Source organism: Diprion similis, chromosome 13 (assembly GCF_021155765.1).
Source record: "Diprion similis isolate iyDipSimi1 chromosome 13, iyDipSimi1.1, whole genome shotgun sequence".
NCBI lineage: Eukaryota > Metazoa > Arthropoda > Insecta > Hymenoptera > Diprionidae > Diprion > Diprion similis.
The window spans coordinates 6,826,426-6,838,479 of NC_060117.1; the positions used below are offsets into that span (position 1 = coordinate 6,826,426).

General features: G+C 34.5%; 1 protein-coding gene across 4 annotated transcripts in view; it reads right to left on the reverse strand.

Moving 5' to 3' along the window:
* The window catches only part of LOC124414092 (leucine-rich repeat-containing protein 24-like), a 118,367-nt gene that overhangs the window by 32,254 nt on the left and 74,059 nt on the right, over positions 1 to 12,054 (reverse strand). For 3 of the 4 annotated variants that reach the window (XM_046895004.1, XM_046895003.1, XM_046895001.1), the window contains exon 2: positions 2,544 to 2,581. The gene's annotated coding sequence lies outside the window, so the exon portion shown is untranslated. The remainder of the gene's footprint in view (positions 1 to 2,543; positions 2,582 to 12,054) is intronic. The other variant, XM_046895002.1, reaches the window with a different exon arrangement.

Sequence of the window (12,054 nt, forward strand, 5' to 3'; positions counted from 1 at the left end):
CCAAAGACGGAAGATCGACGATGCATAAGGGGCACCAGGCACAAAGATGTGGGCGGTGGTTTCGCCTGGTTTGCGGATGCCATGGAGGCTGGAAAGGAGCTTAGCAATTTGAGCGCCCTTGGGTGCCGCGGGCAGTGTTACTATGTGTGTTGCTCTTCCCAACCTTTCCCAACCTTCCAGGGAGGCTGCTTTGAGGCCAAACTTCCTATAATGAAACACGCTCTGGGTCCTAGTATTCCGGGTCTCTGGCTCTTCCTTCCCGCCCTTCAACCCCGTCTCTGGCACCCTCGGGCCACCCTTCTTCTGTCATGCTACACCAAACTAGCCACGATTCGATTCGAACACCCGGGCACCTCTTCAACAAACCCGAAGTCCAGTTGGGGATTAATTTGGTTACGAGGAAACGATTTTCACTGTCAGTACAAGCGCAGGTGAGACACCTCATTACTTAGCATGTAAGCTTTATGCTAACTTTGAATGGAAACTCTTTGCTGGAGGAAACTGGTATCAACTCGTTCATTTAGAGTGAAGTTGTTTGGGTACTGGACATAACCTCGAGGCTCCAGTAAATTTATCATTTTACCGGTTGGATCAACAACAGTGATGATGACGATGATGATGATGATGATGGTGACAGTAACGTGGTTTTGTAACGACGAGGTTGAAGGTAGCGGTGAAAGATATAATTTTCTGAATTTGAAACGAACGTGTTCAAGGATTTTCAATTTCAATCCATGTTTTAAAATTCCAAACGATCAAAACCATTCGGGACTTCGATTTATTCAGAATTTGGAATATTCGAGATTTTGACCGTTTAATGTTATTCCTGATTGGTTTCACAACTTGGAACATTGATCCGCACCCGAAAATGTTACAATGTCTGCACTTCCTTCATGTTGAAACACCAACTTGAAGCACAAGTCATTTGGTTTCCAAAAGATTATATATACATATAAAATTGAATCGATAGTCTGTTGTTGATCAAAATGTGTTCGAAACGAAGGGCGTGACGTTTTGCGATACTACCCTACCACAAAGAACTCTAGAAGATTTCAAGTTCACAGATATCTGAAGGGTCTCGGCAAAAGCGATCCTTGCAGCACAAGTTTCGTTCGGAAAAACGTTACTGGTAGGATCTCAACGGTTTCTTTGATGTTGATTCCAATATTTCCTCGATTGAAATATAAGCGAGGTAACTTTGTCCTCGGGAAGAACCCTCGTTGAGGAATTCGATCCACAGCGGACCCGAGTTGCGGATAAAGCGGGTCTGAGGAGTTTGCGGGGTACGTAACTCGCTCAACTCGGAATCTCAAAGACCTGCTTTACTTAGCGGCCCCCTACTTATCTCCATTGCATTGAAAACCTACTCAGGTCTCATCTCCGTTCAACCGATTATATCGATCATGTCTAATGATTCCACGCAAAGAGCTTCCCTTCAAAGGATATTTTACGTTATAATGAAGGTAGTATATTTTCCATCTTGTTATCCTGCATTGGTACCGAAAAATGGCAATCGAAATAAAAAAAAAAACAAAAACAAATAAAAATTATCAACTAGAATAAATGTATCACCACTAAAAATCCAGTAAGTTTATTGATTTGATTTGTGTAATAAATGCATCACATCTAGGAAAATAAGTAGCGAGAAGAGAAGTTTGGTCACAAAAAATCAGGGTACTTAAAAGAGTTAAAAACATTAGGAGAAAGATCGGGTGAATACAAACTAAAAAAATGTATTCTAACCAATGTTTTATATGATTTCTTGTTTTGGCTTGATTTTAAATGATTTAAAATTTGTTAAATAAAATTTTCGGTAATCAAATGAGAATTTTATTTTTGGAAAACCGTTTTTCATATATATATAGACTATACCGACTATTCTAAAACCAATGATAACTTTTCCAAACGGTTGAATATTCATCTTGCCAAGTATCGATGCTCTATTATTAGAGAATTTGGTGAATTTGAGACGGGTCTGTAAAAAATATAGTTTGAAATCGAGAAACAGAAATCTCTTCATAATTGCGGGACAGCTAATTGAAATCGATTATTTCTGCGGCGTTGAGAGAGCAGCGCTAGGGGGATTATTCTTGATACGCTTTGCAATCGTTGATGCGGATAATTGCGGTGATGTTGAACTTGGGGAAGTACAAAATTCCCGGTGGGCCTTGTTCAAGCACATTAGCTACCGAGTTTGTGGTGAAATTGCACAAAACCTGCTGCTGTCGCATTTTATGCTTCAGACAAGAAGAGTTCCGAGCAGTTTTAGTCAGAGTTTATCTGGTCGATTTAAAGTTTGAATTGAACCTCATCGCGAAATTGTACTTCTATTATAACAGTTTCACAAATTTATTTAATGTTTGACAATAGCAATATCAATTGCCTGAGAAATTTTGAAATCAAAATTCATCGAAAATTATTATATATTACGCATAATTTCGTCTAATAAGAATTTTCTTTTTCACTTTTGTTTGAATGAAAATCGATGTTTTTGGTAATTCTGGGAAAATTAGTGGATAACGGATCATTGAAAAAAGACTTACGAATTACTGGAGCCATCCAAGACCGGCAGGATCTGAAACTAAAAATGAACCATGAGGCATTGATTTTTTTATTATAATAAGGCTGGGAAAAGTGTAAAAAATGTCAATTTTCCTCATCGATTTCCAAGATCTCTTTAAAGCATCTGCGAAATTCTTCTGAATTGGAAATACGTCGTTAAATCATCGACGAATTGGCAATGTCAAATGATCTGGGTTATGTGAAATTGGCGTTTTTTAAATTGGGGAATTTTTAGTTGCTAAATTTTTAGTGAGTAAAATTAAAATTTTTTTTTATTGATAAGCGAATACATCACTGATTCTTTCCGTTTTATATTTATACAGTTTTAAGATAAAGTCTGAGATGATAAGCTTATCTTTAAGATTAAAACTAGTCCAACTTACATCGATAATTTAACCGTTATCTTTGCTAAGGAGTGAAAAATCACGAACGATAATTTCTTCTGTCTTACATAATTTGTACGATTGCTACTGAATCCTGGCATCTGAGAGTGAATTGACTATATATATGAAGTGAATAATAATAATAATGATGTTAGGAATATTTGAGTATCTTTTTCTTTGCCTTTTTATGGCAAAAGTAGCACGAGATCCCCGAGAGATTTCCTTAGAACAGACTGTAGGAATGGACATGGTTTTCTTATAATCTACTTTATCGATCGAGCTCGAGGCGAGTACCAAGAATTTTGCATAATTTATGGAATAATTTTTATATCCTTCACAGTTCTTTTGAATGCAGGAACGCCACGATGCTGTTATACAATTGCTTAGGTCAAAATGTCGAAGAATCGAAGAATAGAAAAATTGCAATATTAAACTTTAAAAAATGTCAAAATCTATACCCAAAAAATTCGTAATACATATAAAACAGCGAAACGTAGAAAAGTCGAAGTAAACGAAGTCGAAATTCACAATCGTCAAAACGAATAAGAATTTCTGATGATTCTATGTTTCGATCTTCGCTACTAATTTCCCTTTTCCATAATTTTACTTTTCTGCAGTATAATTTCTATCCTTTATCTTCCTTTTCTATATTTCGGGACTTCCTAAACATTTAAGCCGTTTAATCACAGAAGCCACTACAGTGGCACCCTAATTTTTTTCTTTGTCATTTTGTCAAAATGCTGATTTTTGTACGTTTGCAAGTAAACAAAAAAAAAAAAAAAAATACTCAATCTTTCGAATGATTAGGATTTTTCATCAATCCATACTTGTTATAAATAAACACATCCAAAAACAAAAACATATTTTAGAGCGAACATATTTCGCTAGCAGAAATATTTCATAATAAACGTACCAGAGGGGAGGGTAAAACGGGGTACCCTTAAAATTTTATAAAGAAGTTTTGTTTTTAAAATGTTTTTTAACATTATATTGAATTTTCAAAAAATTTTCATTCCTCGACATCTAAAAATCATTTTGTTTTCTTTAGTTACAATTAAAAAAAAAAAAACTGATCCAGCGTATTTCTGTCTTCGAGAACTAAGTATTATCTTAAGTACCCAGTTTTGCCCCCCCCCCTCTCTCCCCTTCTCCACGCACCCCTAGACTAAAAACGCTTAGAATTCATTGGTCGACAAACAGAGATATCAGAATGGCCATTAGATTTACAAAATTCAATCCTTAGGGGTAGTTTTCACCCACCTTATGGATGCATATAGATAGTATTGGGGGTTGCACCAATTCTTAGCCTAAAATTGCACTTTCTTAAAATAAATATTCACGTATAAGTTTCATTCAAAAACATTGTATAAAACAATTTTGATAACTCACCCCGTTTTCACACGATTTTAGGGGTTGTTTTTAGTTGTATGAAATTTTCTGATATCAGATTTGCATTCAGCGTCGAAAAATGTATAGGAAACTTGTAATTACATTTGGGTGCAAAAAAAAAAAACAAGAAAAAAAAAAAAGAAAGAAAATTTAACCGCCTCACCGGAAGTGTTAAATTCTACAAAATAGTGACGTTTTTATTTTCTGATCTCCTTAAATTTTCACGCCTAGACGCGAGAAAACTAATTACTGAATCGTCTAAAAACAATCCAGTTTCATGCCTAGACCATCGTTTTGCATTGGATGTCTTTGTTTTTCTTATTTCTTATCTCGGACCCATTCAAGAATTCCCAGCTTATTCTCTTTTGTCTCCCGTAACTGCGCACCCGATGACAAAGCTGAAACCGTGTCATATAATCTCGCATCCAGTGCTACCAACCCTCTGTTCCATCCACCATGAACCACGAGCACGACCACCAAGGTGCTTCTTTCTTCGTCCGTCAATCGCTTCTCTTGTCGAGAAATGAATTATTCATGACACTGTCAACACAACGGCTCTGCGCCACTTTTATAATATTATGCTTTAAGACCCAGCCGCTGCTGTCGCAAACGAGAGAGACTCTCGCATCCAACCAAGTTGACGGTGGGTGGCACATCGATTCCAAAGGTCTGCGAAATTTTCATTGCAAATGTGACACGTTTTGCCAAAATGAATACCGTTTTTTGAAGTGAAAATTTTTTTCACCCACCACACGTATATTCATTTCGATTCTACAAATTCAGCTTCTTTTTCTTCAACGGTAAAAACGTTGGGGGAGATTTTTATTTTTTTTTCAATTTTTTTTTTTACAACCTGACGATATTCGGAAGGATTTTTCTTAATCCAATTTCAAACACGCGATTCGCATGTCATGAATTCTCGCTAATGTAACGGTGAAAAAGCTATAGAAAAAAATTAATGATTTTGTGAAAAAGAAAAGTCTGCTGACGAAAAATGGAAGATGAATTAAGACAGAATATAGATAAACGTATATAGATGAAGTTGGAAAGAATCGATGTATCGATTATTCGAGTTTAAAAAGATATTCATTTTAAAACATCCTGTTGTTTGGAGGAAAATTATCGATTCTTTGATAATAATCGACTTAACATCGTCCATTCCAGAAAATAAATGATTAGTGAAAAAAGAAATGAAAAAAATAAAAGAATCGTTTTGTTTTACATGCTTGTTTGATGAAGAATTATCGATTCTGAATAAAAGTTGAACCTATATTTGATATCAGTATGTCACCTTTAATTCAAACCTATGCGATGTTTGCTTTCTAGAAATAATGATAAATTTTTAAACGATAATAAATAAAAATTACTCTGTTATTCTGAAGGATTATTGTAATGGCTTTGTGGAAAAGTAGGAAAAATCATTAATTCATTGTGGCCAACATTTTTAAAAGACGAATGATAAGTACGAGTTTAGATACTGATTCAAGTTCGCATTTTTTTCACCACGTTGTATGCATTTATTAAAAAAAAACTATAAATTATTACTTTCTATGAACTCAGTATGGGACAAAGTCGAGGCAAGTAATTGATTATGAAATAACTAATCATGGAGTTGAAATATCAGCTAGAGATGATTTTTTCATTTTCTGTGCCAATCGAGAAATGGACGGAAAAATTTTCGCAAATGAATTACACGTGAAATATTTTACAGGCAAGTCATTTTTGCTGTTGCTACTTTACACTGAAGAAATGATATTCTTTTGATCAAGGGGCCAGAATTGATGGTGAATTTAGCTGAGGATTTAAAAATGACAAGATCGATGTACGACAAAATATTTTAGAGATTTTTGAGGCTGATTTCAGGTAAGAAATATTTAGGGAAAAAATTACGAAAAAAACCTTTTTTTGCTTGTCAGTTTAGTAGACCTCTTAAATAATGTGAAAGTAATCAGAACATAATGAAAAGTATTCAGAATTTGGAACAAAACTTTTGCAAATTTGCCAGAGTCTTTTGAATAATATTTTAAAACGTTATTAGAATAAGGTTGGAAGTATTTTACAACCGTCGTAAAATGAATGCAAGTGTAATAAAGACTTTTTCTGTTTATAATCAGGTGAAAAGTTCCTGATCAAGGATCTTGATCATGTTTGCAATTTGCTAAAAAAATTTCTTCAAGGTCTTATAACAGATTTTAAAGTGTGAAACTGATAACAGTGTTAAAAAATGAATGATAAACAGTTTATTCTGTGATATTTCAAGACAACATTTGCAATTTCAATTTGACCTTAATTCACTAGTCCAGTTCAGTAAAAAATCCTGGCTATTTTACCGTAGGCCAAAAAACCTTGAAAATAATCCCTGGTAATACGCTGCGCGAGGCAAATGCTTTTCGGGAAAGAGGAATCTGTGTCATCACGCTTGTATTTTGCCAAAGTAGGTATAGTGCAACAGTGCAACGGAATGGTGCAAGTGCACGGCTAGCAAACTGGCCGGTAATCCATCCATCCATTTCAAATCCAGCTCGTTCCATTGTTACTCGGGTATTTTGCTGCGTTTACAGATTTCAACAACATCGTGAGGTGTGAGTCATGAATGCAGGTAAACTGGAGATCTGCATTATCGACGGTGCACTTTCAACGTTTTTGCCGGATTTGAATTTATTCCTGGTCTGATAAGAGTGATTTTTTAATCATAAACGGATCGTCTTGGAAAGATGTAAGTAATGGAAAGGAAACCAAGATTCCAAGTGATTACTTGTCCAAGTAATTTCGTTATTACTTTCTAGAGGTGAATATAACCTAAATCATTTTATCGAAATCACTTCACTGTAATGCACAAGATTTTTTTACCTACGAGTTTTGACCTTAAAATTATTTTATCTTATAATCGAATAATTATAAAATCTGGGATAAGTACAAAAAAATAAAAATTCGGGAAAAATAATTATTGAATAGCAATGTGCATACGATTAGAAGTGGGTGTAATAAATTTCTAAGAAATTCGCCTAGTTTTATTCTTCAGTTCAAGGTGCATTTTCCAAACAACTAAGTGAGGCATGTTCACAAAATTGAAGACTCTTAAGGTCGACAGAAAAAAAGTCAAACTGTGACGTCACTGCGGAATATATCCGCGAAAATATTTACTAGCCGTAATTTTATATAGACGAACGCGTCTTCTTTCACCATAATTCTGAAACTTACGAGAAACTCGCGTTTTCGTTGTCGCTGCGTATAAGCGGTGAAAAATACTCACGAATGCTTCAAGTTTAGAAAAGTCTTCGTCGGTTAGCCTCAAGCGTCTCTAAGAAAAAAAGAATACTCAAAATTGACTCCGTGGAGTAGTGCCATTCAGATGTGAAACAATTGTTGTTATAAAATGCAGGAAGTTGAATAGTGAAAAAATAAAAATTATCACGTAAAATTGCAAAATTTATTCATTCACTGTGCAATTAGTCAGTACTGCAGTTGTGTTTATAACTATTACTAGCAAAATAAGTTTAAAATGTTACTGTTAATTGTAACCTGGTCGATTTTTTTGAAAGTCGTATTTCTAGGAGCTACATTTTCAACCAACCAAGAATCATAATTGAATCAAAAGAATCAAACAACAGATTTATTGAAGGTTGAATTCTGGACTCAGGATTTTTGCAAAAAAATTTCGGGTTAAATTTATCAGCTGAATTTATAAATAAATATTCTAATAAACGGATATTTTTTTCGATACGGTGGAATTCGATATGTTTAGCTATATATTCGCATTAAATAATGCTATGGAGAATAATACTATTGTTTGTTTAATAATTCCGTTTAAAAAAAATCATTGTGGATCTGATACGTTTTCATCCGAATAACATACGCGTAGAATGATAACGCGAATAAAAAAATATCATACAAAACAATACCGTGTCGATAAATATCGCACCGGATAAATCCGTGTGAAATATAATCGCTGAATCACACCTTTGTGTGAATTTTCACCAGTTTATGCATGAGAAGTCGATTATGCAAATAAAACCGATTCGCAATTTATCACTGATTTATTCGTTCAGCTAGTAATTAAGTTTTCTTGGTATAATTTAATTAAGAAATTCCACCGTTTTTCCGGAGCATATGCAAAAATGCAAAAACTGAAAAGAAATTTTTTGTACTCTGTTCAGTTCTCAAGAAAATAAACCGCATTCTGTAATCGGATTCGCTGCAAGTTTCTCAATGGTGGAATATTTTTTAAAAATATAAACTTTTCATAGCTAAATTAGAATATGTACCGACTTTCCGATAAAATAATTTTCATAAAGTGATCAAGATATGAATATACTATACATTCTACGACTTGTCTTGTGCTTAAACCATTATTATTTAAGGGGCTATTCTGTTCTAAGGGCTTAAATTTTAGTCATTTTTCTAAGTGAGGTAAAAGAGAAATAAAAAACATTTTTCCGAATTATAATTTGTAATTTCGAAAATAATCTAAATTTTCAAAAATCCTCTGAGAGCCTTATTCTTGAAGGTCTAAACTTTGAAAATATGGAGGAGAAAAAAAACGATTTTTGGAAAATTTCTAGACCAGAATACCGTCTTAAGAGGATACTAAAGTCAGCCTTTACCGACCGAGTAAGATTTCATTTATCCGACTATTACCGAGCATTACTGATTACTTACGTAAAAAAGCTGCTGTTAAAGCAATTCTCAAAGTAATACCGATCGCAAATATTGGAAAAAAGTTTCATTCCACTGAACAGTAATTCCAAGAAATGTGTTTCTGCAATTGAATTATCATTTGTTGCAGGAATAAATATACTCGACGTTATCTTTACGTGAGAAAAAAAAGTATTTTCTTCACAATTTTCTTCAACATTTTCACATCAGTGTTGTTGAGTAAAAGAGGTAAAATAGATCGTCGATAATATCTGTATGTAGAATCCATACTTGCCGAGGGAGAATGATTACGGGATAGAATGAAAACTTCGGTACAAAATTATGACGACATTCATACATAAGTAAGCAGCGGCAGTCGTGCAGAACGAAGTTTAGCACTCAACGGAGCTTGAGCAAAGGAATGACGGTTCGCGTCTCTTAATGCCGCGTATTTGTTTTCACATTTTCCGGCCCTTCGCCACAGATGGCCGAAAAGCCGAAAGGCGCGGAGGGACGAAACTTTGTATTCAAATGTAAAAACTTTTGTTACAGAAAATATGAGGAATACAATGTTGCCCAGACACGGAGAGGGAGAAGGGAAAAGGGGGAAGAAGGAGAGGCGGTGAAAACTGCTCTGCAAGGGAGTTATATTTTACGAAATTTCGGCAACAACCTCGCGAAAAGTTGGCAAACTAACAAAATTATTTACAATCAGGCGCGAAAAACTTTATTCTTATTTTATTTTTTTTTATTTTTTTTTTTTATTCTTTATTCTTTCTTTTCTTTTTTCCTTCTCCTTTTTCTTCTTCTTTACAGCAGCTTTTTATGCTCGAATTATGCCGAATACGGTACGTATATGTATAGTTATATACTTATATATACACATCACATGAATAGAACGTGTATTTATATGTATATTCGAGTTGATTATGGTGCATATTTCTTTCCTAACTGTCAGCTATTCGTTCCACAACTTGGCAAGTAGAGAATTAAATTCTGACATACACTCGGCTGGGCTAAGGAATAATAATCGAATGAACCTAACCGTTTTTGGAATACATTAATAATGATCAGCAGACCGTGAAAAGAACCGTTTTTCGGGCACGATGGTTTATATATATATATATATATATATATATATATATATATATATATATATATAACCGTGAATTTTTAGCAAACAGTAGAGAAAAAGCACGCCTGCAGCTCAATTGCGAACAAAGGGTGGAATTCTAAATCATCGGAGATCATTCCCGAGAGATTTCAGCACAGCTGGCTGGGTTTTATTTTTCCCTTCGATCCAACGGCCTGCAGGTAAAACGCTAGTATAGTAATTGAACAATTTCACGAGGTACTTTCATTGCCAATGAACTTTGAGGATGAAATTTTTTCATCCTAAAGCTCTCGGAACGATGCATAACAATTTCGATTACATCGTGCTTACTTCTCTCTTTATTAATCTCTGTTCAGAATTTTTTTTACCCTCAGGCTGCTTGTCCATGGTGGATCCATTCGTTTCGACTCTTCACGGTGAACGTGAGTTTTAAGGTCACGTAGTACTTGTGTCTTTACCGACCGAGCAAACTCGTTTACTTAATAATCTCGAGGTATTATCATGGTTACTTATTTTTTCATGGTGACCGAAGAACTTTAAAGCTACTAGACCGATCAGGTCCAATATATAATCAATTCTAAATTCAAAAAGTCTGGTTGGTTGAAACCAAAATCATTCAATTTCGTTCATTCCAGCGTTGTAACTAATTAATTACGTTTGTAATTATATTACTAGAGTAATTGATAATTATATAGGAAAATTGTAATTGCATTGAAATTAATAATAACTACAACAGAATATTGTAATCATAACCGAAATGATTAGTAAATACATAGGAAAATTGTAATTATACTCGTAACAATTAATAATTACATGGTAAAAATTGTAATTACACTTAAAATAGTCAATAATCACAAATGAAAACTGTAATTTTACTCGTCATAATTAATAATTACAAAGTGAAAATTGTAATTCTACTCAAAACAATGAACAGTTACATAGTAATTACTTTGTGATTATTAATTTTTTAGAGTATAATTACAATTATCCTTTGTAATTATTAATTATGACGAGTATAATTACAAATTTCCTTTGTAACTATACTTGATCTCAAAATAAAAAATTCCAACAGGATCTTGAAATATAATAAATTGAGTCGTTCGCTGAGTATGGATTTGTTTTTTATTTTTTTGTTATTTATTAACGAAAAGTTGAACGTTTCGACTTTACCGTTCGGTTCCCGGTCTGAATTTAACACATTTTTGGATCATAAAAAAAAAAAATAATTGAATTATAAAAAAATCATACGCAGCGATCGAGACAAAATGTACAAAAACATATTGTCCAAATTTGGTAAATATTGATGGTATCATTTTCGAGATATCCTAGGCACGGACTCTGAAAACGTAGTTTCGAGGTAATCAAGTTTAAAGTTTGGCAAATCAGTGGCAACTTCGACAATTCTTCGAATTTCATTATGCAATTTACGTACAATATTCTTCATAAAACGAAATTTCGAAAATCGATTTTTAAAATATTCTACTCGGATGTGTTTCCTTAAGTACCGTATAATATATGTAATTGGTAACCATGCTAAGGAATTTCTTTACACATCACGTACTTGCATATATAAATATTCCTAAACGCGAAAGGTGATCCCCAACTCCAAAGGCACACCCATATAGGCAGTTGATTAGTTCATGTCGGATGACAATAACGCCCGGAAGTAGGTAGGAACCTCGCTCTCGAGCGGATGCAGTTACGTATAACCTGAGGTCAGACTAGGTCAGGGGAGGGGTGGAGGTTTCTGCATAGCTGTAACGGAATGTAGGGTGCAAGGGGGGAGAGGGTATGGCGGAGGGTTGAGGGTAGAAATGGGGCCCGAGAGAGTTCGAGGGAGAGGAGAGAGGGAGCTGCTGCCTTGCCCAGAAGCTACCCTATCAGCTTATTAAGTCGCTACTAGCAGCCACGGCAGCAGCCAACAGCCAACAGCCAGCAGCCAGCAGGCGGCATACTGCAAGCAGAAAGCTA